Source organism: Schistocerca gregaria, unplaced genomic scaffold, assembly GCF_023897955.1.
Source record: "Schistocerca gregaria isolate iqSchGreg1 unplaced genomic scaffold, iqSchGreg1.2 ptg000317l, whole genome shotgun sequence".
Classification (NCBI taxonomy): Eukaryota; Metazoa; Arthropoda; class Insecta; order Orthoptera; family Acrididae; genus Schistocerca; species Schistocerca gregaria.
The window spans coordinates 5199911-5225448 of NW_026061795.1; the positions used below are offsets into that span (position 1 = coordinate 5199911).

Consider the following 25538-nt stretch of genomic DNA (forward strand, 5'->3'; position numbering starts at 1 on the left):
AGATACAGGAAGACGTGCAGTGTTGTGAAGAAATCATCCGCCAATTTGAAGTGAATGAAGATGGATTTCTTGCAAGGTATGTCACAATAGATAAAATGTGTGTTCACCACTTTGATCCTGAGACAGAACAATGAAAACATCCTTCACACAAAATATTTCACATGCAAAAGTCAGCTGGTACGGTGATGGCACTGGTCTTCTGTAGTGCAAATGGGGGTAATTATGGTGGATTACTTGCTAAAGGTTGCTACTATCAATGCTTTATACTGTTACATCCTCCTGTGCCATTTGAGAGAAGAGATAAAGAAAACAAGGTGTGGAAAATTGGCTCACTAAAATCTTTAGCATCAGGACAATGCACCGGTGCACAAAGACCTTGCAACATTGGAAACTCTGCGTGACTGCGGGTTCGAATTCTTACGTCACCTGCCATATTCTCCAGATCTGACTGTTTCAGACTTTTTCCTTTTCTCAAACCTAAAAAAATACCACAAAGGATGATGATGCAGTGACTGATGCTTTGTTCGACTTGAAATCAAAGACCTTTTATTTGAATGGTTTGCAGAAGTTATCTGAGCATGCCTTCAAGTCTATTAGTGTACACAGGTATTATATAGACAAATGAATTGATTTTATGAAATTTCTGTCATTCTTTATTTGTTAGGGTAGAAGCTTTTCGACCCCTCCTCGTACAGCTTTCAAATGGAAATGTTTTGATCATCCCTCGTAATTTCCTCCACATCTCCTGATTCAACTTGACTACATTCCTTTAACCTTGTCTTATGTTCGATCTTAGAACTGCTCTTTAACACACTATCCATTCCATTGTCTGCCTCCTTAGCTGTACCAGACAACTAACTGCCATTTGGCAGACCTGGGTTCGATTGCTGGTACTGCCAGCGATTTTTCCTTGGTGGGGGGTGACTGGTACAGAATGCACTCAGTCTTGTGAGGCTAGCTGAGGAGCTGCTTGACTGATTAGAAGTGGCTCCACAGTCAAAAAATGCCAGGAGAGAGGTGTACTGACCAGTTGCCCCTCCATGCTGCATCACATTACACCACTGGCAGGGGGCAACATGGTGGTTGGTGGAATTTTACCATTTTAAAACAACCAACAGAAATTCCAGGTAGGAATGTCAACAATGTATGATTTTTATCCCTTCCATTCCATTCAACTTATCTTCCAAGTCCTTTCCTGCCTCTGAAATCATCAGCTAATCTCAAGAGCTATATTATTTCTCTCTAAGCATTATTTCCTATGTTCTTCTAAGAGTCCTGTTCCTCACTCCAAACAACAAGAAGTTATTGAAATGATGTAATTAAAGCTGTAACATTTTGTTGTCAGAACTGTCTGAAGTGTAACGTTGGGATATGACACTGTAGAATAGAGTTCTAATGACATTTGTTGCATAACCTAGAAAACAGTATTAACAATCATTGACATGATCTGAAGTATTTTGTGGCTCAGCTCACCATCCAAATATATTTACCACTACAATTCATTGTGGGCTCTAGGTCATATAGTTTCAGTTAATATCTTGACTTGCACATGAAAGAACATTTAGTTTTTGCTAAGCCCAATTCTCCAAATGTAATCAACAATTAACAACACATTTCTAAAGCTTTGGCAACTGGGTAAAAAGAGTCACTTTTAAATGGGCACTGATTTCAAAGTTGCAGAATTGTAAAAACAAATTACAGTTCATGATATACACTGAGTTCACATTACTCAGTCCAACAGATAAAACTGCACTTGGTTCCATGTGACATCAAGTCACTAAAACTATTGAGAAAGTTAACAAAGATAGCACAACTCAAGTCACTGGTGCAAAGCATCGAAGACACATTTTTACAATATTAACTTCAGGAACTGTTCTGGTCTTTATGAAAAATTATAACAGTTTCTATTTGACAGAGAAGTGATATGACGCATTTTCATAACCGCATAATTTCAAATTGTGAAACATGCCATTTTACAGTTGAAGAAAAAAATGAAATTTATAATGTAATGAATATTCTCAAACATCAAAGAAAATGAAAGAAATTTCAAACAAATTATCACAAACAAAATATCAATCCAAAAGGCTTCCATTTTTGAACAGCAGGTTTGCAATTATTGCTGCAAAATGAATTGAATCAGATACTTCGTTAACCAGAATATTTATCATAATCTACTACTGAACAGAAGTCTCTGTGAGACTGTTTTTACCTTATTGAGAGTTTTGCTCACTTTTCAATCTCCTTCATAGAATCTTCTCTTCTTAATCATCAAGAAACTAACAAAACTGGAGACATGTAAATCACTAAACCATCTTCATTATTATTTCAGCTTCTGATGTTGCTGCTGGGAAAAGATGCATCTCAGCTCACCAAGTGTTCATCATCAGGCTGAAAACTCATCTGAAGCAAAACGGAAAAGTTTGAAGAAGTTGTCACAGTTTTCATAACAATGAAAAAAATTCCTTCCACAAATCAGATTTCATCTTAAAAAGTTCTTCTCTTCTTGCTTGAGAAAGTACTTTAACTACACACATTCTTCAAACATCAAATCCCTATCTACAAGAAATTCATATCAAGAAATCACTTCTACAAATTCTGAAAATGAGCTCTGTTTCACTGTCAGTGAAAATGGTTTGAAAGTCCTGTGGACACTTTCTTCAAAGTCAAATCATTTTTCAACATAGTTTAAACTGTGCTGCAAGTAAACTGACATTTTGTTGTGGTTTGCCTACTTTGTTGTCCTCAGTGTCGACATACTTGCTGAAAGCATAGGGGGTGGATGTGCAGTACTGTCTACTGTAAATGATGTAGCCGACAGATGCACAGTCTTCTACTTCCACAGTCTTCTACTTTCACTTTTCACAACCTCCCAATAATACATGGTTATATATGGGCAGTGCATAACTTCCCATAAGCCTCATTACTAGTTTCCAGGCAAACATCCACATACTGCTACAATAGTATGCTGTTGAACACCTACAAGCAATAAAAACATAACCAAATAATTCATAGTTCTTTTGAAATAATCAGGTACATATGAAACAGACACTGTCATTGCTTTAACACATGGCCTCTTACTGTACCACTTACATCACTGTCAAGGTGATGCATCGTGGTTATTCTAACCAACACAGCTTCCTCGTCTGAAACTTGGCCATGGACTGACTGTCTCATGACTCTTATGTATCACCACGATAATTGGTACTGAAATTACACATTCCTCAAAGTTAAATTTACAGAAATTGCGATTAAAATTTAATTTAATCAGTTAAGTGAATACCTTTAAAAATTCCTACTTTTTAAGAGATTCTTCTACTACAAGAGTTAGGCCGAATTATTTGTTTTAATCATGAAATTCACAAATATAGTTTATCAATCAATACTTTTGTCATATCTGTTAATTAACACAGAATTAATTAAGGGCTGGCTTTGCTAACATGTTTCCAACTAGAGCCAAATAGATACTTTACGAATACTAGCATTTCATATTCCAAATGTTTGCAATTATTACAAGATTTATATTTGTTTATAAGTCAACAATAGAATTATGGGATTCAAGTTACATAAAAATGACTGATTTTGCCCTATAATAAAAGAGACTAACTAGGAAGACTCAATATAAATTAGAAAATCAATTACATACACAAAATTCGACCTGGTGTTAAATTCTTTAAAACTGAGGGCCAACCTATCTCTTTTATGAAAATGCAGATTATATTCACAAATGACAATAGTAATTAGTTGAAAGTGAAAAAACGAATTTTAAGGAGGCATATGACAAGCAGAAAATGGTATAACAGGTGTAGGATTCGTTATGAATAGGAAGGTAGGGCAGAGGGTGTGTTACTGTGAACAGTTCAGTGACTGAGTTGTTCTAATCAGAATCGACAGCAGACCAACACCGACAATAATAATTCAGGTATACGTGCCGACGTCGCAAGCTGAAGATGAACAGATAGAGAAAGTGTATGAGGATATTGAAAGGGTAATGCAGTATGTAAAGGGGGACAAAAATCTAATAGTCATGGGCGACTGGAATGCAGTTGTAGGGGAAGGAGTAGAAGAAAAGGTTACAGGAGAATATGGGCTTGGGGCAAGGAATGAAAGAGGAGAAAGACTAATTGAGTTCTGTACCAAGTTTCAGCTAGTAATAACGAATACCCTGTTCAAGAATCACAAGAGGAGGAGGTATACTTGGAAAAGGCCGGGAGATACGTGAAGATTTCAATTAGATTACATCATGGTCAGACAGAGATTCCGAAATCAGATACTGGATTGTAAGGCGTACCAAGGAACAGATATAGACTCAGATCACAATATAGTAGTGATGAAGAGTAGGCTGAAGTTCAAGACATTAGTCAGGAAGAATCGATATGCTAAGAAGTGGGATACGGAAGTTCTAAGGAATGACGAGATACGTTTGAAGTTCTCTAACGCTATAGATACAGCAATAAGGAATAGCGCAGTAGGCAACACAGTTGAAGAGGAATGGATGTCTCTAAATAGGGCCATCACAGAAGTTGTGAAGGAAAACATAGGTACAAAGAAGGTAGCTGCGAAGAAACCATGGGTAACAGATGGTGGTGGTGGTTAGTGTTTAACGCCCCATCGACAACAAGGTCATTAGGGACGGAGTGGAAGCTCAGGTTAGGGAAGGATTGGGAAGGAAATCGGCCGTGCCCTTTCAAAGGAACCATCCTGGCATCTGCCTGAAACGATTTAGGGAAATCACAGATAACCTAAATCAGGATGGCTGGAGACGGGATTGAACCGTCGTCCTCCTGAATGCGAGTTCAGTGTGCTAACCAATGCATGGGTAACAGAAGAAATACTTCAGTTGATTGATGAAAGAAGGTAGTACAAACATGTTCCGGGAAAATCAGGAATACAGAAATACAAGTCGCTGAGGAATAAAATAAATAGGAAGTGCAGGGAAGCTAAGACGAAATGGCTGCAGGAAAAATGTGAAGACATCGAAAAAGATAGGATTGTCAGAAGGACAGACTCAGCATACAGAAAAGTCAAAGCAACCTTTGGTGATATTAAAAGCAACGGTGGTAACATTAAGAGTGCAACGGGAATTCCACTGTTAAATGCAGAGGAGAGAGCAGATAGGTGGAAAGAATACATTGAAAGCCTCTATGAGGGTGAAGATTTGTCTGATGTGATAGAAGAAGAAACAGGAGTCGATTTAGAAGAGATAGGGGATCCAGTATTAGAATCGGAATTTAAAAGAGCTTTGGAGGACTTACGGTCAAATAAGGCAGAAGGGATAGATAACATTCCATCAGAATTTCTAAAATCATTAGGGGAAGTGGCAACAAAACGACTATTCACCTTGGTGTGTAGAATATATGAGTCTCGCGACGTACCATCTGACTTTCGGAAAAGCATCATCCACACAATTCCAAAGACGGCAAGAGCTGACAAGTGCGAGAATTATCGCACAATCAGCGTAACAGCTCATGCATCAAAGTTGCTTGCAAGAATAATATACAGAAGAATGGAAAAGAAAGTTGAGAATCTGGTGACGATCAGTTTGGCTTTAGGAAAAGTAAAGGCATGAGAGAGGCAATTCTGACGTTACAGCTAATAATGGAAGCAAGGCTAAAGAAAAATCAAAACACATTCATAGGATTTGTCGACCTGGAAAAAGTGTTCGACAATATAAAATGGTGCAAGCTGTTCAAGAATCTGAAAAAAGTAGGGGTAAGCTATAGGGAGAGAAGGGTCATATACAATATGTAAAACAACCAAGAAGGAATAATAAGAGTGGATGATCAAGAACGAAGTGCCCGTATTAAGAAGGGAGTAAGACAAGGCTGTAGCCTTTCGCCCCTACTCTTCAATCTGTACATCAAGGAAGCAATGATGGAAATAAAAGAAAGGTTCAGGAGTGGAATTAAAATACAAGGTGATAGGATATCAATGATATGATTCGCTGATGACATTGCTATCCTGAGTGAAAGTGAAGAAGAATTAAATGATCTGCTGAACGGAATGAACAGTCTAATGAGCAAACAGTATGGTTTGAGAGTAAATCGGAGAAAGACGAAGGTAATGAGAAATAGTAGAAATGAGAACAGCGAGAAACTTAACATCAGGATTGATGGTCACGAAGTCAATGAAGTTAAGGAATTCTGCTACCTAGGCAGTAAAATAATCAATGACGGACGGAGCAAGGAGAACATCAAAAGCAGACTCGCTATGGTAAAAAAGGCATTTCTGGCCTAGAGAAGTCTACTAATGTCAAATACCGGCCTTAATTTCAGGAAGAAATTTCTGAGGATGTACGTCTGGAGTACAGCATTGTATGGTAGTGAAACATGGACTGTGGGAAAACCGGAACAGAAGAGAATTGAAGCATTTGAAATGTGGTGCTATAGACAAATGTTGAAAATTAGGTGGACTGATAAGTTAAGGAATGAGGAGATTCTACACAGAATTGGAGAGGAAAGGAATATGTGGAAAACACTGATAAGGAGAAGTGACAGGATGATAGGACATCTGCTAAGACATGAGGGAATGACTTCCATGGTACTAGAGGGAGCTCTAGAGGGCAAAAACTGTAGAGGAAGACAGACATTGGAATATGTCAAGCAAATAATTGAGGATGTAGGTTGCAAGTGCTACTCTGAGATGAAGATGTTAGCACAGGAAAGGTATTCGTGGCGGGCCGCATCAAACCAGTCAGTAGACTGATGACGAAAAAAAAATAAAAAAATAAAAAAATAAAAATAAAAATAAAAAAAAATGACAAAACAAGGGGGAAGTAAAAATAATCCCAGCTTCCTTAGTCACAACTTCTCTTTTGATACAATCTTCCTTTACTGGCAACAAGACGACTAAAGCTGCCACAGAGGAAGGAAACTGCACAAACCTATTCAATTTATCCAGCAGATAATTACAAAGCAGTGTCACAATTGCCCTCTGATGAGTGATGACCCTGCTGTAAAGAAGAAACACATAACCACGATTCATGATTCAAATACATTACTCCACAGTTAAATTGGAGAACATAAGTGATAAGGGTAACAATCAAAAGAAGCACCCAGCAAAACAAAAGAGTCTTTCCTAATAACTCTGTTAGTCAGAATGTTTGGAGTGGTGGTCCCCATTCAACAAAATCACACTTGATGGTAGAACAAACATAGCAGTCATGAAATGGAATCTCCCTGCTGAGAAAGAAGAAATATGTACCACAAGTTCTGCAATGCATTGATTATTTTTAGTGACCATTGGAATTAAATTTTTTAAAATATAAAGCAAAAGAAGGAGATACCTAAAATAGAAGATTTATCAAATTCCGAACAGCCATTATTCAGTAAGGTGCATGTGGTGCATCATCTGCAAAAAAACCCATTGATTGTATAACCTGCTTTGAGGCCATACCACCAGATGACCCTGCCGTAAAGAACAAACTCTTAACCAAATTTCACAGTTCAAATCCGTTACTCCACTGTGAAATTGATAAATATAAGTGATAAGGGTATCAGTCAAAAGAAGCACCTAGCAAAAGAAAGAAGTCTTTCCTTATAAATCCAATTCTCGGAGTGGTGGTTCCTATCCAACAAAATCACACTCGATGGTAGAACAAACGTAGTCATGAAACGAAAACTCCCTATTGAGAGGGAAGAAACATGTACCACAATTGGTGCAGCACACTGATTATTTTTAGTTACCATTCCAATAACATTTTTAAAAATATAATGCAAATGAAGGAGATTCCAAAACAAGAAGATTTATCAAATTCCGAACATTTGGTGTTCAGTAAGGTGCATGTGGTGTAAAATGGCACCTAAAACCCATTGAATGGGGAGTCGGCTTTCTGGCCATAAAACCAGATGACCCTGCAGTAAACAACAAACACATAAAACCACTTCAAAATTCAAATACATTAATCCATTGTGAAATTGGTGAATATAAGTGAAAAAGATAACAATCAAAAGAAGCACCTAGCAAAAGGAAAAAAAATCTATCTAATAACTACAATCGTCAGAACGCTCGAAGTTCTGATTCCCATCCAACAAAATCACACTCGATGTTTAAACAAACATAGCAGTCATGAAACAGAATCTCCCAGTTGAGAAGTACAAAACAAGTACTACAATCTGTTTAGCACACTGTCTATTTTTTGTGACCATTGAAATAAGATTTTTAAAAATATAAAGCATATGAAGGAGACACCAAAACAAGAAGATTTATCATATTCTGAACATCCTGTGTTCAGTAAGGTGCATGTATTGTCCAATCTGCAGCAAAAACCCATTGAATGGAGAATCTGCTTTCTGGCCATACATCCAGATGATGCTGCTGTAAGCAACAAACATTTACCCACATTTCACGATCCAAATAAATTACTCCACTGTGAAATTGATGAATATAAGTGATAAAGGTATCAATCAAAGGAAGCACCTAGCAAAAGAAAGAAGTATTTCTAGTAACTCCAATCGTCAGAACGCTCGGAGTGGTGACTCCCATCCAACAAAATCACACACGATATCTGAACAAACATAGCAGTCATGAAACGGAACCTCCCTGTCGAGAGGGAAAAAACATGTACTACAATTTGTGCAGCACATTGTCTATTTTTAGTGACCATTGAAATAAGATTTTTAAAAATATAAAGCAAATGAAGGAGATACCAAAACAAGAAGATGTATCAAATTCTGAACAACCGGTGTTCAGTAAGTTGCATGTGGTGTCCAATCTGCACCAAAAACCGATTGAATGAAGAATCTCCTTTCTGGCCATACAACCAGATGACCCTGCTGTAAACAAAAAACACATAACCACATTTAACAATTCAAATATATTATTCCACTGTGAAATTGATGAATATATGTGATAAGGGGAAGAATCAAAATAAGCACCTAGCAAAAAAAAAAAAAAAAAAAGTCTTTCTAATAATTCCAATAGTCAGAATGCTCGGAGTGGTGGTTCCCATCCAACAAAATCACACTCGATGGTTGAACAAACATAGCAGTCATTAAACGGAATCTCCCTTATGAGAGGTACGAAACATGTACCATAATTTGTGCAGCACATTGTTTATTTTTAATCACCAATGAAATAAGATATTTGAAAATACAAAGCAAATGAAGGTGCTAGCTAAACAAGACAATTTATCGATTTCCGAACATTCGTTATTCAGTAAAGTGCATATGGTGTCCAATCTGCACCAAAAGACCATTGAATAGAGAATCTGCTTACTGGCCATACAACCAGATTAACTGGCTGTAAACAACAAACATTTACCCACATTTCACGAATCAAATACATTACTCCACTGTGAATTTGATGAATATAAGTGCCAAAGGTATCACTCAACCGAAGCACCTAGCAAAACAAAAAAGTATTTCTAATAACTCCAATCGTCAGAACGCTCAGAGTGGTAATTCCCATCCAACAAAATCATACTCGATGTTTGAACAAACATAGCAGTCAGGAAACAGAATCTCTCTGTTGAGAGGGAAGAAACATGTACTACAATTTGTGCAGCACATTGATTATTTTTAGTCACCATTGCAACAAGATTATTAAAAAATAATGCAAATGGAGGAAATACCTAAACAAGAATATTTCTAAAATTCCGAACATCCGTTTTCAGTAAGGTACATGTGGTTTCCCATCTGCAACAAAAACCATTGATCAGATAATCTGCTTTGTGGCCATAACACCAGATTACCCTACCATAAGGTACAGATTCTTAACCACATTTCACGATTCAAATACATTACTCCACTGTGAATTTGATGAATTAAAGTGATAAGGGTAACAATCAAAAGAAGCACAAAGCAAAAGAAAGAAATCATTCCTAATAACACTAATACTCAGGATGCTCAGAGTGGTGGTTCCCATCCAACAAAATCACACTCGATGGTAGAACAAACGTAGTAATGAAACGAAAACACCCTATTGAGAGGGAATAAACATGTACCACAATTTGTGCAGCGAATTGATTATTTTTAGTGACCACTGGAATAACATTTTTACAAATATAAAACAAATGAAGGAGATACTTAAACAAGAAGATTTATCAAATACCAAACATTCGTTATTCAGTAACGGGCATGTGGTGTCCAATCTGCACCAAAAACCCATTGAATGGAGAATCTGTTTTCTGGCCATACAAGCAGATAACGCTGATGTAAACAACAACTATTTAACCGCATTTCTTGATTCAAATACATTACTCGACTGAGAAATTGATGAATATAAGTGTTAAGGGTAACAAACAAAACAGGCACTTAGCAAAAGAAAGAAGTCTTTCCTAATAACTCCAATTGTCAGAATGCTCGGAGTAGTGGTTCCCATTCTACAAAATCACACTCGAAAGTAGAACAAACATAGCAGGCATTAAACGGAATCTCCCTGTTGAGAGGGAAGAAACATGTACCACAATTTGTGCAGCACATTGATTATTTTTAGTGACCATTGCAATAAGATATTTAAAAATATAAAGCAAATGAAGGAGATACCTAAACAAGAAAATCTATCAAATTCTGAACATTCGATATTCAGTAAAGTGCATGTGGTGTCCAATCTGCACCAAAAACCCATTGAATGGAAAATCTGCTTTCTGGCCATACAACCAGATGACCCTGCTGTAAACAACAAACAGTTACCCGCATTTTACGATTCAAATACATAAGTTTACTGTGAAATAGATGAATATAAGTGATAAGGTGAAGAATCAAAATAGGCACCTAGCAAAACAATGAATTTTTCCTAATAACTCCAATATTCAGAATGCTCGGAGTGGTGGTTCCCATCCAATAAAATCACACTCGATGGTAGAAATAATATAGCCATCATGAAACGGAATCTCCCTGCTGAGAGGGAAGAAACATGTACCACAATTTGTGCAGCACATTGATTATTTTTAGTGACCATTGCAATTAGATTTTTAAAAATATAAAGCAAATGAAGGAGATACCTAAACAAGAAGATTTATCAAATTCTTAACATTCGATATTCTGTTAAGTGCATGTTGTGTCCAACCTGAACCAAAAAAACCCATTGAATGGAAAATCTGCTTTCTGGCCATACAACCAGATGACCCTCCTGTAAACATCAAACATTTACCCACATTTAACGATTCAAATAAATTACTCCACTGTGAAATTGATGAATATATATGATAAAAGTATCAATCAAAGGAAGCACCTAGCAAAACAATGAAGTCGAATGGTCAGATGCTCGGAGTGGTGGTTCCCATCCAACAAAATCACACTCGATGGAAGAACAAATATAACAGTCATGAAACGGAATCTCTCTGCTGTGAGGGAAAAAACATGTACCACAGTTTGTGCAGCACATTGATTATTTTTAGAGAAAAATTGCAACAAGATTTTTTAAAAAACAAAGCAAATGAAGGAGATACGTAAACTAGAATATTTCTCAAATTCCGAACATCCATTTTCAGTAAGGTGCATTTGGTGTCCCATCTGCACCAAAACCGATTGATTGTATAATCTGCTTTGTGGCCTTAACACCTGATTACCCTGCCGTAAAGTACAGATTCGTAACCACATTTCACGAATAAAATACATTACTCCACTGTGAAATTGATGAATATAAGTGATAAGGGTAACAATCAAAGGAAGCACCTAGCAAAAGAAAACAGTATTTCTAATAACTCCAATCGTCAGAACGCTCGGAGTGGTGATTCCCATCCAACAAAATCACACTCGATGTTAGAACAAATTTAGCAGTCATGAAACAGAATCTCCCTGTTGAGAGGAAAGAAACATTTACTACAATTTATGCAGCACGTTGATTATTTTTAGGTCCCATAGGAATAACATTTTAAAAAATATAAAGCAAATGAAGGATATACCTAAAATCGAAGATATATCAAATTCCGAACATTCGTTATTCAGTAAAGTGCATGTGGTGTCCAATCTGCACCAAAAACCCTTTGAATGGAGAATCTGCTTTCTGGCCATACAACCAGATGACCCTGCTGTAAACAACAAACACATAAACCCACTTCAAGATTCAAATACATAAATCCACTGTGAAATTGATGAATATAAGTGAAAGAGGTATCAAAGGAAGTACCTAGCAAAAGAAAAACGTTTTTCTAATAACTCCAATAGTCAGAATGATCGGAGTGGTGGTTCCCATCTAACAAAATCTCACTCGATGTTTGAACAAACATAGCAGTCATGAAACAGAATCTCCCTGATGAGAGATACGAAACATGTACCACAATTTCCGCACAACATTGATAATTATTAATGACAATTGAAATAAGATTTTTAAAATATAAAGAAAATGAAGGAGATACCTAAACAAGAAGATCTATCAATTTCTGAACATTCGATATTCAGTGAAGTGCATGTGGTGTCCAATCTGAACCAAAACCCATTCAATGGGGAATCTGCTTTCTGGCCATACAACCAGATGACCCTGCTGTAAACAACAAACACATAAACCCACTTCACGATTCAAATACATTAATCCATTGTGGAAGTGGTGAATATAAGTAAAAAGAAGCACCTACCAAAAGAAAAAAAAAATCTTTCTAATAACTCCAATCGTCATAACGCTCGGAGCGGTGATTCCCATGCAACAAAATCACACTCGATGTTTGAACTAACATAGCAGTCATGAAACGGTATCTCCCTGGTGAGAAGTACGAAACATGTACTACAATTTGTGCAGCATATTGTCTATTTTTAGTGACCATTGAAATAAGATTTTTAAAAATATAAAGCAAATGAAGGAGATACCAAAACAAAATTATTTATCAAATTCTGAGCATCCTGTGTTCAGTAAGGTGCATGTGGTGTCCAATCTGCACTACAAACCGATTGAATGCAGAATCTGCTTTCTGGCCGTACAACCAGGTGACCCTGATGTAAACAAAAAACAAATAACCACATTTCACGATTCAAATATATTATTCCACTGTGTAATTGATGAATATATACGATAAGGGTAACAATCAAATCAAGCACGTAGGAAAACAATGAAGTTTTTCCTAATAAACTCCAACATTGAGGATGCTTGGCGTGGTGGTTCCCATCCAACAAAATCACACTCGATGTTTGAACAAACATAGCAGTCATGAAACAGAATCTCGCTGTTGAGAGGGAAGAAACATATCCCACAATTTGGGCAGCACATTGTTTATTTTTAGTGACCATTGCAATAAGATTTTTACAAATATAAAGCAAATGAAGGAGATACCAAACTAAGAAGATTTATCAAATTCTGAACATTAGATTTTCAGTAAAGTGCATGTGGTGTCCAATCTGCAGCAAAAACCCATTGAATGGAGAATCTGCTTTCTGACCATACAACCAGATGACCCTGCTGTAAACAACAAACATTTACCCACATTTCACGATTCAAATAAATTACTCAACTGTGAAATTGATGAATATAAGTGATAAGGGGAAGAATCAAACTAAGCACCTAGCAAAACAATGAATTCTTTCATAAAAACTCGAATATATAGGATGGTAGGAGTGGTGGTTCCCATCCAACAAAATCAAACTCTATGGTAGAACAAATACAGCCATTATGAAATGGAATCTCCCTGCTGAGAGGGAAGAAACATGTACCAAAATTTGTGCAGCACATTGATTATTTTTAGTGACCATTGCAAAAAGATTTTAAAAAATTTAAATCAATTAAAAGAGACACAAAAAAGAAGATTTATCAAATTCCGAACATTCGTTATTCAGTAAAATGCATGTGGTGCCCAATCTGCACCAAAAACCCATTGAATGGAGAATCTGCTTTGTGGCCATACAATCAGATGACCCTGCTGTAAACAACAAACATTTACGAACATTTCACGAATAAAATGCACCACTCCCCTGTGAAATTGATGAATATAAGTGATAAAGGTATCAAAGGAAGAACCTAGCGAATGAAAAAAGTCTTTCTAATAATTCCAATCGTCAGAATGCTCGGAGTGGTGATTCCCATCCAACAAAATCACACTCAATGTTAGAACAAACATAGCAGTAATGAAACGGAATCTCTCTGTTGAGAGGGAAGAAACATGTACTACAATTTGTGCAGCACAATATCTATTTTTAGTGACCACTGAAATAAGATTTTAAAAAATATAAAGCATATGAAGGAGATACCAAAACAATAAGATTTATCAGATTCCGAACATTCGGTGTTCAGTAAAATGCATCTGGTGTCCAATATGCACCAAAAACCCATTGAATGGGAAATCTGCTTTCTGGCCATACAACCAGAAGACCCTGCTCTAAACAAAAAACACATAAACCCACCTCACGATTCAAATACATTAATCCACTGTGGAATTGGTGAATATAAGTGACAAAGGGATCAATCAAAGGAAGCACCTAGCAAAAGAAAAAAGTACTTCTAATAAATCCAATCGTCAGAACGCTCAGAGTGGTGCTTCCCATCCAACAAAATCACATTCGATGTTTGAACAAACATAGCAGTCATGAAACCGAATGTCCCTGTTGAGAGTGATGAAACATGTACCACAATTTGTGCAGCACATTGATTATTTTTAGTGACCATTGCAATAAAATTTTTAAAAATATCAAGCAAATGAAGGAGATACCTAAAAGCAAATGAAGGAGATACCTAAACATGAAGATTTATCAAATTCTGAACATTCGATATTCAGTAAAGTGCATGTGGTATCCAATATGCAACAAAATCCCATTGAGTGGAAAATCTGCTTTCTGGCCATACATCCAGATGATGCAGCAGGTTAACTACTGAATTGGGGTGTTGTGGTTCCAGATTGTGACTAGAATTTTGAGGTGTTGGTGGGAGTAGAGCTGGAAGCGGGAGATTGAGTAGATGGGAGAGACTGGGTCTGTGTGCAATGAGCGGAGGTAGTTAACCTTTCCTCCAAACCCCTCTCCCAATCCGAAACCTCTGTCCTATCCAAAGGCCTCACCTGCAGCCCCACTCCCAGGTTCAACCAAACTGCCCTTGTCAAAGATTTACTGTCCCACACTCGTAGTCTCTGCTGGAAATATCACTTTGCCATGAAGAAAAATAATCCTGTTCCCACTCCTAATGATCCAACTCCCCAGGACACTATCCAAATTGAACCCTGCCTGCAACAGTTCCGTCCTCCATCACAGCGGGACCCACCTCCTCTTCCTCAAAATCACCCTCTCCAAACCTTCCAGGAATTTCTCACTTCCAGCCTTGCCTCTCAATCTTTCTTGAAAAACCTTAATCCTACTCCCATCATCACCACAGCCGAAGCCCAGGCTATCCGTGATCTGAAAGCTGACCCATCCATCATCATTCTTCCAGCTGACAAGGGTTCCACGACCGTGGTACTTGATCGTCGGGAGTATGTGGCTGAGGGACTGCGTCAGCTTTCAGACTACTCTACATACAAAGTTTGCCAAGGTAATCCCATTCCTGATGTCCAGGCGGAGATTCAAGGAATCCTCAGAACCTTAGGCCCCCTACAAAACCTTTCACCTGACTCCATCAAACTCCTGACCCCACCGACACCTCGCACTCCTACCTTCTACCTACTTCCTAAAATTCACAAACCCAAACATCCTGGCCACCCCATTGTAGCTGGTTACCAAGCCCCTACAGAACGTATCTCAGCCTACGTAGATCAACACCTTCAACGCATTACATGCAGTCTCCCATCCTTCATCAAAGACACCAACACTTTCTCGAACGCCTGGAATCCGTACCCAGTCTGTTACCCCCAGAAACCATCCTTGTAACCATTGATGCCACTTCCCTATACACGAATATCCCGCACTTCCAGGGCCTCGCTGCAATGGAGCACTTCCTTTCACGCTGATCACCTGCCACCCTACCTAAAACCTCTTTCCTCGTCACCTTAGTCAGCTACATCCTGACCCACAACTTCTTCACTTTTGAAGGCCAGACATACCAACAATTAAAGGGAACAGCCATGGGTACCAGGATGGCCCCCTCGTATGCCAACCTATTTATGGGTTGCTTAGCGGAAGCCTTCTTGGTTACCCAAGCCTGCCAACCCAAAGTTTGGTACAGATTTATTGATGACATCTTCATGATCTGGACTCACAGTGAAGAACAACTCCAGAATTTCCTCTCCAACCTCAACTCCTGGTCCTACTCTAAATCCCATGCCACTTTCCTAGATGTTGACCTCCCTCTGTCCAATGGCCGGCTTCACACATCCGTCCACATCAAACCCACCAACAAGCAACAGTACTTCCATTATGACAGCTGCCACACATTCCATATCAAACGGTCCCTTCCCTACAGCCTAGGCCTTTGTGGCAAACGAATCTGCTCCAGTCCTGAATCCCTCGACCATTACACCAACAACCTGAAAACAGCTTTCGCATCCCGCAACTACCCTCCCAACCTGGTACAGAAGCAGATAACCAGAGCCACTTCCTCATCCCCTCAAACCCAGAACCTCTCACAGAAGAACCCCAAAAGTGCCCCACTTGTGACAGAATATTTCCCGGTACTGGATCAGACCTCGAATGTGGCTCTGCAGCAGGGATACGACTTCCTAAAATCCTGCACCGAAATGAGATCCATCCTTCATGAAATCCTCCCCACTCCACCAAGAGTGTCTTTCCGCCGTCCACATAACTTTCGTAACCTCTTGGTTCATCCCCATGAAGTCCCCAAACCACCTTCCCTACCCTCTGGCTCCTACCCTTGCAACCGCCCCTGATGTAAAACCTGTCCTAGGCACCATCCCACCACCACCTACTCCAGTCCTGTAACCCGGAAGGTGTACACGATCAAGGGGAGAGCCACGTGTGAAAGCACCCACGTGATTTACCAACTGACCTGCCTGCACTGTGACACTTTCTATGTGGGAATGACCAGCAACAAACTGTCCATTGGCATGAATGGACACAGGCAGACAGTGTTTGTTGGTAATGAGGATCACCCTGTGGCTAAACATGCCTTGATGCACGGCCAGCACATCTTGGCACAGTGTTACACTGTCCGAGTTATCTGGATACTTCCCACCAACACCAACCTATCCGAACTCCGGAGATGGGAACTCGCCCTTCAGTATATCCTCTCTTCTCGATATCCACCAGGCCTCAACCTCCACTAATTTCAAGTTGCCGCCGCTCATACCTCACCTGTCTTTCAACAACTTCTTTGCCTCTGTACTTCCGCCTCGACTGACATTTCTGACCTTACTCTTTGCCTTTAAATATGTCTGCTTGTGTCTGTGTATGTGTGGATGGATGTGTGTGTGTGTGTGTGTGTGTGTGTGTGTGTGTGTGTGTGTGTGTGTGAGAGAGAGAGAGAGAGAGTGTACACCTGTCCATTTTTCCCCTAAGGGAAGTCTTTCCGCTCCCGGGATTGGAATGACTCCTTACCCTCTCCCTTAAAACCCACATCATTTCGTCTTTCCCTCTCCTTCCTGAAGAAGCAAACATCGGTTGCTAAAGCTAGTAATTCTGTGTGTGTGTGATTGTGTGTTTTGTTCATTGTGCCTGTCTGCCGGCACTTTCCCACTTGGTAAGTCTTGGAATCTTTGTTTTAATATATTTTTCCCATGTGGAAGTTTCTTTCTATTTTATTTACTCTAATGTGAAATTGATGAATATAAGTGTTAAGGGTAACAATCAAAACAAGCACTTAGCAAAACAATGAATTCTTTCCTAAAAACTCCAATATTAAGGATGCTCGGAGTGGTGGTTCCCATCCAACAAAATCACACTCTTTGGTAGAACAAATATAGCAGTTATGAAACGGAATCTCCCTGCTGAGAGGGAAAAAATATGTACCACAATTTGTGCACCACACTGATTATTTTTAGTGACCATTGCAATAAGATTTTTAAAAATTTAAAGCAATTAAATGAGATACGAAAACAAGAAGATTTATCAAATTCCGAACATTCGTTATTCAGTAAAATGCATGTGGTATCCAATCTGCACCAAAAACCAATTGAGTTAAGAATCTGTTTCTGGCCATACAAACAGATGACCCTGCTCTAAACAACAAACATTTACACACATTTAACGATTCAAATACATTACACCACCGCAAAATAGATGAATATCAGTTATAAGGGTAATTCAATATATTAACCCACTGTGAAATTGATGAATGTATGTGATTAGGGTAACAATAAAAAGAAGCACCTAGCAAAACAATGAAGTTTTTCCTAATAACTACAACACCCAAGATTCTCGGAGTGGAGGTTCCCATCCAACAAAATCACACTCGATGTTTGAACAAACATAGCAGTCATGAAACGGAATCTCCCTGTTGAGAGGGAACAAACATGTACCACAATTTGTGCGCACATTGATTATTTTTAGTGAACATTGGACAACCAGATGACCCTGCTGTAAACAACAAACTCTTAACCACATTTCACGATTCAAATAAATTACTCCACTGTGAAATTGATGAATATAAGTGAGAAGAGTAACAATCAAAAGAAGCACTTAGCATAACAATTAAGTCTTTCCTTATAACTCCAAAATCAAAATGCTCGGAGTGCTGATCCCATCTAACAAAATCACACTCAATGGTTGAACAAACATAGCAGTCATTAAACGGAATCTCCTTGTTGAGAGGGAAGGAACATGTACCACAATTTGTGCAGCACATTGATTATTTAGTGACCATTGCAATACGATTTTTTAAAAAAAAAAGCAAATGAAGGAGATACCTAAATAAGATTTATCAAATTCCAAACACCCGTTATTCAGTAAAGTGCTTGTGGTGTCAAATCTGCACCAAAAACCCACTGAATTGAAAATCTGCTTTCTGGCGATACAACCAGATGAACCTGCTATAAACAACAAACTCTTAACCACTTTACATGATTCAAATACACTCCTGGAAATGGAAAAAAGAACACATTGACACCAGTGTGTCAGACCCAGCATACTTGCTCCGGACACTGCGAGACGGCTGTACAAGCAATGATCACACGCACGGCACAGCGGACACACCAGGAACCGCGGTGTTGGTCGTCGAATGGCGCTAGCTGTGCAGCATTAGTGCACCGCCACCGTCAGTGTCAGCCAGTTTGCCATGGCATATGGAGCTCCATCGCAGTCTTTAACACTGGTAGCATGCCGCAACAGCTGGACGTGAACCGTTTGTGCAGTTGACGGACTTTGAGCGAGGGCGTATAGTGGGCATGTGGGAGGCCGGGTGGACGTACCACCGAATTGCTCAACACGTGCGGCATGAGGTCTCCACAGTACATCGATGTTGTCGCCAGTGGTCGGCGGAAGGTGCACGTGCCCGTCGACTTGGGACCGGACCGCAGCGACACACGGATGCACGCCAAGACCGTAGGATCCTACGCAGTGCCGTAGGGGACCGCACCGCACCTTCCCAGCAAATTAGGGACACTGTTGCTCCTGGGGTATCGGCAAGGACCATTCGCAACCGTCTCCATGAAGCTGGGCTACGGTCCCGCACACGTAAGTCCGTCTTCCGCTCACGCCCCAACATCGTGCAGCCCGCCTCCGGTGGTGTCGCGACAGGCGTGAATGGAGGGACGAATGGAGACGTGTCATCTTCAGCGATGAGAGTCGCTTCTGCCTTGGTGCCAATGACGGTTGTATGCGTGTTTGGCGCCGTGCAGGTGAGCGCCACAAACAGAACTGCATACGACCGAGGCACACAGGGCCAACACCCAGCATCATGATGTGGGGAGCGATCTCCTACACTGGCCGTACACCTCTGGTGATCGTCGAGTGGACACTGAATAGTGCACGGTAAATCCAAACCGTCATGGAACCCATCGTTCTACCATTTCTAGATCGGCAAGGGAACTTGCTGTTCCAACAGGACAATGCACGTCCGCATGTATCCCGTGCCACCCAGCGTGCTCTAGAAGGTGTAAGTCAATTACCCTGGCCAGCAAGATCTCCGGATCTGTCCCCCATTGAGCATGTTTGGGACTGGATAAAGTGTCGTCTCACGCGGTCTGCACGTCCAGCACGAACGCTGGTCCAACTGAGGTGCCAGGTGGAAATGGCATGGCAAACCGTTCCACAGGACTACATCCAGCATCTCTATGATCGTCTCTATGGGAGAATAGCAGCCTGCACTGCTGCGAAAGGTGGATATACACTGTACTAGTGCCGACATTGTGCATGCTCTGTTGCCTGTGTCTATGTGCCTGTGGTTCTGTCAGTGTGATCATGTGATGTATCTGACCCCAGGAATGTGTCAATAAAGTTCCCCTTCCTGCGACAATGAATTCACGGTGTTCTTATTTCAATTTCCAGGAGTGTACATTACTCCACTGTGAAATTGATGAATGTAAGTGATAAGGGTAACAATCAAAAGAAGCACCTAGCAAAGGAAAGAAGACTTACCTTATAACTCCAATAGTCAAAATGTTTGTAGTGGTGATCCCATCCAACAAAATCACACTCAATGGTTGAACTAATATAGCAAAGAAACAAAATCTCCCTGCTAAGAGGGAAGAACCAGATAACACAATTTGTGCGGCACATTGATTATTTTTTGTGATCATGAAATAACATTTTTAAAAATATAAAGCAAATGAAGGAGATACCTAAACAAGAAGATTTATCAAATTCCAAACATACGTTATGCAGTAAGGGGCATGTGGCGTTCAATCTGCACCAAAAACCCGTTGAATGGAGAATCTGCTTTCTGGCCATACAACCAGATGACCCTGCTGTAAACAACAAACGCATAACCACATTACACGATTCAAATACGTTACTCCAGTGTGAAATTGATGAATATAAGTGTTAAGGGTAACAATCAAAACAAGCACTTAGCAAAAGAAAGAAGACATTCGTAATAACTCCAATTGTCACAATGCTCGGAGTGGTGGTTCCCATCCAACAAAATCACACTCTATGGTAGAACAAATATAGCCGTTATGAAACGGAATCTTGTTGTTGAGAGGGAAGAACCATGTACCACAATTTGTGCAGCACATTGATTATTTTTAGTGACCATTGCAATAAGATTTTTAAAAATTTAAAGCAATTAATGGAGATACGAAAACAAGAAGGTTTAACATATTCCGAACATTCGTTATTCAGTAAAATGCATGTGGCGTCCAATCTGCACCAAAAACAGATTGAATGGAGAATCTGCTTTCTGGCCATACAAACAGATGACCCTGCTCTAAACAACAAACATTTACACACATTTAACAATTCAAATATATTACACCACTGCATAATAGATGAATATCAGTTATAAGGGTAAAAATCAAAAGAAGCACCTAGCAAAAGAAAGAGGTCTTTCCTAATAACTCCAATACTCAGGATGCTCGGAGTGGTGATTCCCATCCAACAAAATCACACTCGACGTTTGAACAAACATAGCAGTCATAAAACAGAATCTCCCTGTTGAGAGGGAAGATACATGTACTACAATTTGTGCAGCACATTGGTTATTTTTAGTGACCACTGCAATAAGATTTTTAAAAATTTAAAGCAATTAATGGAGATACGAAAACAAGAAGGTTTAACATATTCCGAACATTCGTTATTCAGTAAAATGCATGTGGCGTCCAATCTGCACCAAAAACCGATTGAATGGAGAATCTGCTTTCTGGCCATACAAACAGATGACCCTGCTCTAAACAAAAAACATTTACACACATTTAACAATTCAAATATATTACACCACTGCATAATAGATGAATATCAGTTATAAGGGTAAAAATCAAAAGAAGCACCTAGCAAAAGAAAGAGGTCTTTCCTAATAACTCCAATACTCAGGATGCTCGGAGTGGTGATTCCCATCCAACAAAATCACACTCGACGTTTGAACAAACATAGCAGTCATAAAACAGAATCTCCCTGTTGAGAGGGAAGATACATGTACTACAATTTGTGCAGCACATTGGTTATTTTTAGTGACCACTGCAATAAGATTTTAAAAAATGTAAAGCAAATGAAGGAGATACCTAAACAAGAAGATTTATCAAATTCCGATCATTAGTTATTCAGTAAAGTGCACGTTGTGTCCAATATGCGCCAATAACCCATTGAATGGAGGAACTGCTTTCTGGCCATACAACCAGATGACCCTGCTGTAAACAACAAACTCTTAACCACATTTCACGATTCAAGTACATTACTCCTCAGTGAAATTGATGAATATAAGTGATAAGGGTAACAATCAAAAGAAGCATTAGCATAACAATTAAGTATTTCCTTATAACTCCATTAGTCAAAATGCTCCGAGTGGTGATCCCATCCAACAAAATCACACTCAATGGTTAAACAAACATAGCACTCATGAAACAGAATCTCCCTGCTGAGAGTGTAGAATCATGTACCACAATTTGTGCAGCTCATTGATTATTTTTTGTGACCATGGAATAACATTTTTTAAAACATACAGCACATGAAAGAGATACCTAAACAAGAAGATTTCTCAAATTCGGAATATTCTGTGGTCAGTAATGTGCATGTGGTGCCCACTCTGCACCAAAACAAGAAGATTTATCAAATTCCGAACATTCGGTGTTCAGTAAGGTGCATGGGTTGCCCAATGTGCATCAAAAACCCATTGAATGCAGAATCTGCTTTATGGCCATACAACCAGATGACCCTGCTGTTAACAACAAACACATAACCACATTTAATGATTCAAATATATTAACCCACTGTGAAATTGATGAATATAAGTGATATGCGTAACAATCAAAAGAAGCACCTACCAGAACAAAGAAGTCTATCCTTATAACTCCAATAGTCAAAATGCTCACAGTGGTGGTTCCCATCCAACAAAATGACACTTAATGGTTAAACAAACATAGCACTCATGAAACGGAATCTCCCTGCTGAGAGGGAAGAACCATATACCACAATCTGTGCAGCACATTGATTGTTTTTAGTGACCATGGAATAACATTTTTAAAAATATAAAAGAAATAAAGGAGATACCTAAACTAGAGGGTTTATCAAATTCCGAACATTCGTTATTAAGTAAGAAGCATGTGGTGTCCAATCTGCACCAAAAACCCACTAAATGGTGAACCTGCTTTCTGGCCATACAACCAGATTACCCTGCTGTAAACAACAACTACTTACCCACATTTCACGATTCGAATACATTACTCAACTGCGAAATTGATTAATATAAGTGATCAGAGCAACATACAAAAGAAGCACCTAGCAAAGGAAAGAAGTCATTCCTAATAACTCACGATGCCTGGAGTGGTGGTTCCCATCCAACAAAATCACACTCGATGTTTGAACAAACATAGCAGTGACGAAACGGAATTTCCCTGCTGAGCAGCACATTGATTATTTTTAGTGACCATTGCAATAAGATTTTTAAAAATATAAAGCAAATGATGGAGATACCTAAACAAGAAGATTTATCAAATTCCGAACATTCGGTATTCTGTAAGGTGCGTGTGGTGTCCCATCTGAACCAAAACCCATTGACTGTATAATCTGCTTTGTGGCCATAACACCACATGACCCTGCCGTAAAGAACAAACTCTAAACCACATTTTACGATCAAATACACTCCTGGAAATGGAAAAAAGAACACATTGACACCAGTGTGTCAGACCCACTATACTTGCTCCGGACACTGCGAGAGGGCTGTACAAGCAATGATCACACGCACGGCACAGCGGACACAGGCCTTTAAATATGTCTGCTTGTGTCAGTGTATGTGCGGATGGATATGTGTGTGTGTGTGTGTGTGTGTGTGTGTGTGTGTGTGTGTGTGTGTGTGTGTGTGTGTGTGTGTGCGAGTGTACACCTGTCCTTTTTTTCCCCTAAGGGAAGTCATTCCGCTCCCGGGATTCGAATGACTCCTTACCCTCTCCCTTAAAACCCACATCCTTTCGTCTTTCCCTCTCCTTCCTGAAGAAGCAACAATCGGTTGCGAAAGCTAGTAATTCTGTCTGTGTGTTTGTGTGTTTTGTTCATGTGCCTGTCTGCCGGCACTTTCCCGTTTGGTAAGTCTTGGAATTTTTGTTTTTAATATATTTTTCCCATGTGGAAGTTTTTTTCTATTTTATTAACCCACTGTGAAATTGATGAATATATGTGATAAGGTAACAATCAAAAGAAGCAGCTAGCAAAACAATGAAGTCTTTCCTAATAACACCAACACTCAAAATGCTCGGAGTGGAGGCTCCCATCCAACAAAATAACACTCGATGTTTGAACAAACATAGCAGTTATGAAACGGAATCTCCCTGTTGAGAGGGAACAAACATGTACCACAATTTGTGCAGCACATTGATTATTTTTAGTAAACATTGGAATAAGATTTTTTTTAAATATAAAGCAAATGAAGGAGATACCTAAACAAGAAAATTCATCTAATTTTTTGGACATTCGTTATTCAGCAAAGAGCATGTGGTGTCCAATCTGCACCAAAAACCCATTGAATGGAGAATCTGCATTCTGGTCATACAACCAGACGACCCTGCTGTAAACGACAAACTCTTAACCACATTTCATTAATCAAATACATTACTCCACTGTTAAATTGATGAATGTAAGTGTTAAAGATTACAACCGAAAGATGCACCTAGTGAAAGGAAAAATTCTTTCCTAATAACTCAAATGCTCGGAGAGGTGGTTCCCATCCAACAAAATCACACACAAAGGTAGAACAAACACAGCAGTCATTAAATGGAATCTTCCTGTTGAGAGGAAAGAAACATGTACCACAATTTGTGCAGGACGTTCAATATTTTTAGTGACCATTGCAATAAGACTTTTAAAAATTTAAAGCAGTATAAGGAGATACCAAAACAAGAAGATTTATTAAATTGCGGACATTTGTTATTTAGTAAAATGCCTGTGTTGTGCAATCTGCACCAAAAACCCATTGACTGGAGAATCTGCTTTCTGGCCATACAACCAGATGACCCTGCTGCAAACAACAAACATTTACCCACATTTCACAATTCAAATACATTACTCCACTGTGAAATTGATGAATATAAGTAATAAAAGAAGCATCTAGCAAAAAAAAAAAAAAAAGGCTTTCCTAATAACCCCAATAATCAGGATCTCGGAGTGGTGGTTCCCATCCAACAAAATCACACTCCATGTTTGAACAAACATAGCAGTAATGAAACAGAATCTCCGTGTTGAGAGGGAAGAAACATGTACCACAATTTGTGCAGCACATTAATTATTTTTAGTGACCATTTCAATAAGATTTTTTAAAAAATATAAAGGAAATCAAGGAGATACCTAAACAATAAGATTTATCAAATTCTGAACATCTGTTATTCAGTAAAGTGAATCTGGTGGTAAGGCCACAAAGCAGATTACGCAATCAATGGGTTTTTGTGCAGATGGTACACCACATGCACCTTACTGAATATCGGCTGTTCGGAATGTGATAAATCTTCTTGTTTAGGTATCTCCTTGATTTCCTTTATATTTTTTTAAAAATCTTATTGAAATGGTCACTAAAAATAATTAATGTGCTCCACAATCTCCTTCATTTGCTTTATATTTATAAAAATCGTATTCCAATGGTCACTAAAAATAATCAATGTGTTGCACAAATTGTGGTATATGTTTCTTCCCTTTCAGCAGGGATATTTTGTTTCATGACTG

The 25538-nt window shown here is 39.0% G+C and overlaps 1 long non-coding RNA gene across 2 annotated transcripts in view; it reads right to left on the bottom strand.

The window, feature by feature from the left end:
* Positions 1–1285: 1285 nt before the first annotated feature.
* LOC126305479 (uncharacterized) overlaps positions 1286–25538 on the bottom strand; it is a 117083-nt gene continuing 92830 nt past the window's right edge. For both annotated transcript variants that reach the window (XR_007553524.1, XR_007553523.1), the window contains one exon: positions 1286–2976. This is a non-coding gene — a long non-coding RNA (uncharacterized LOC126305479). The remainder of the gene's footprint in view (positions 2977–25538) is intronic.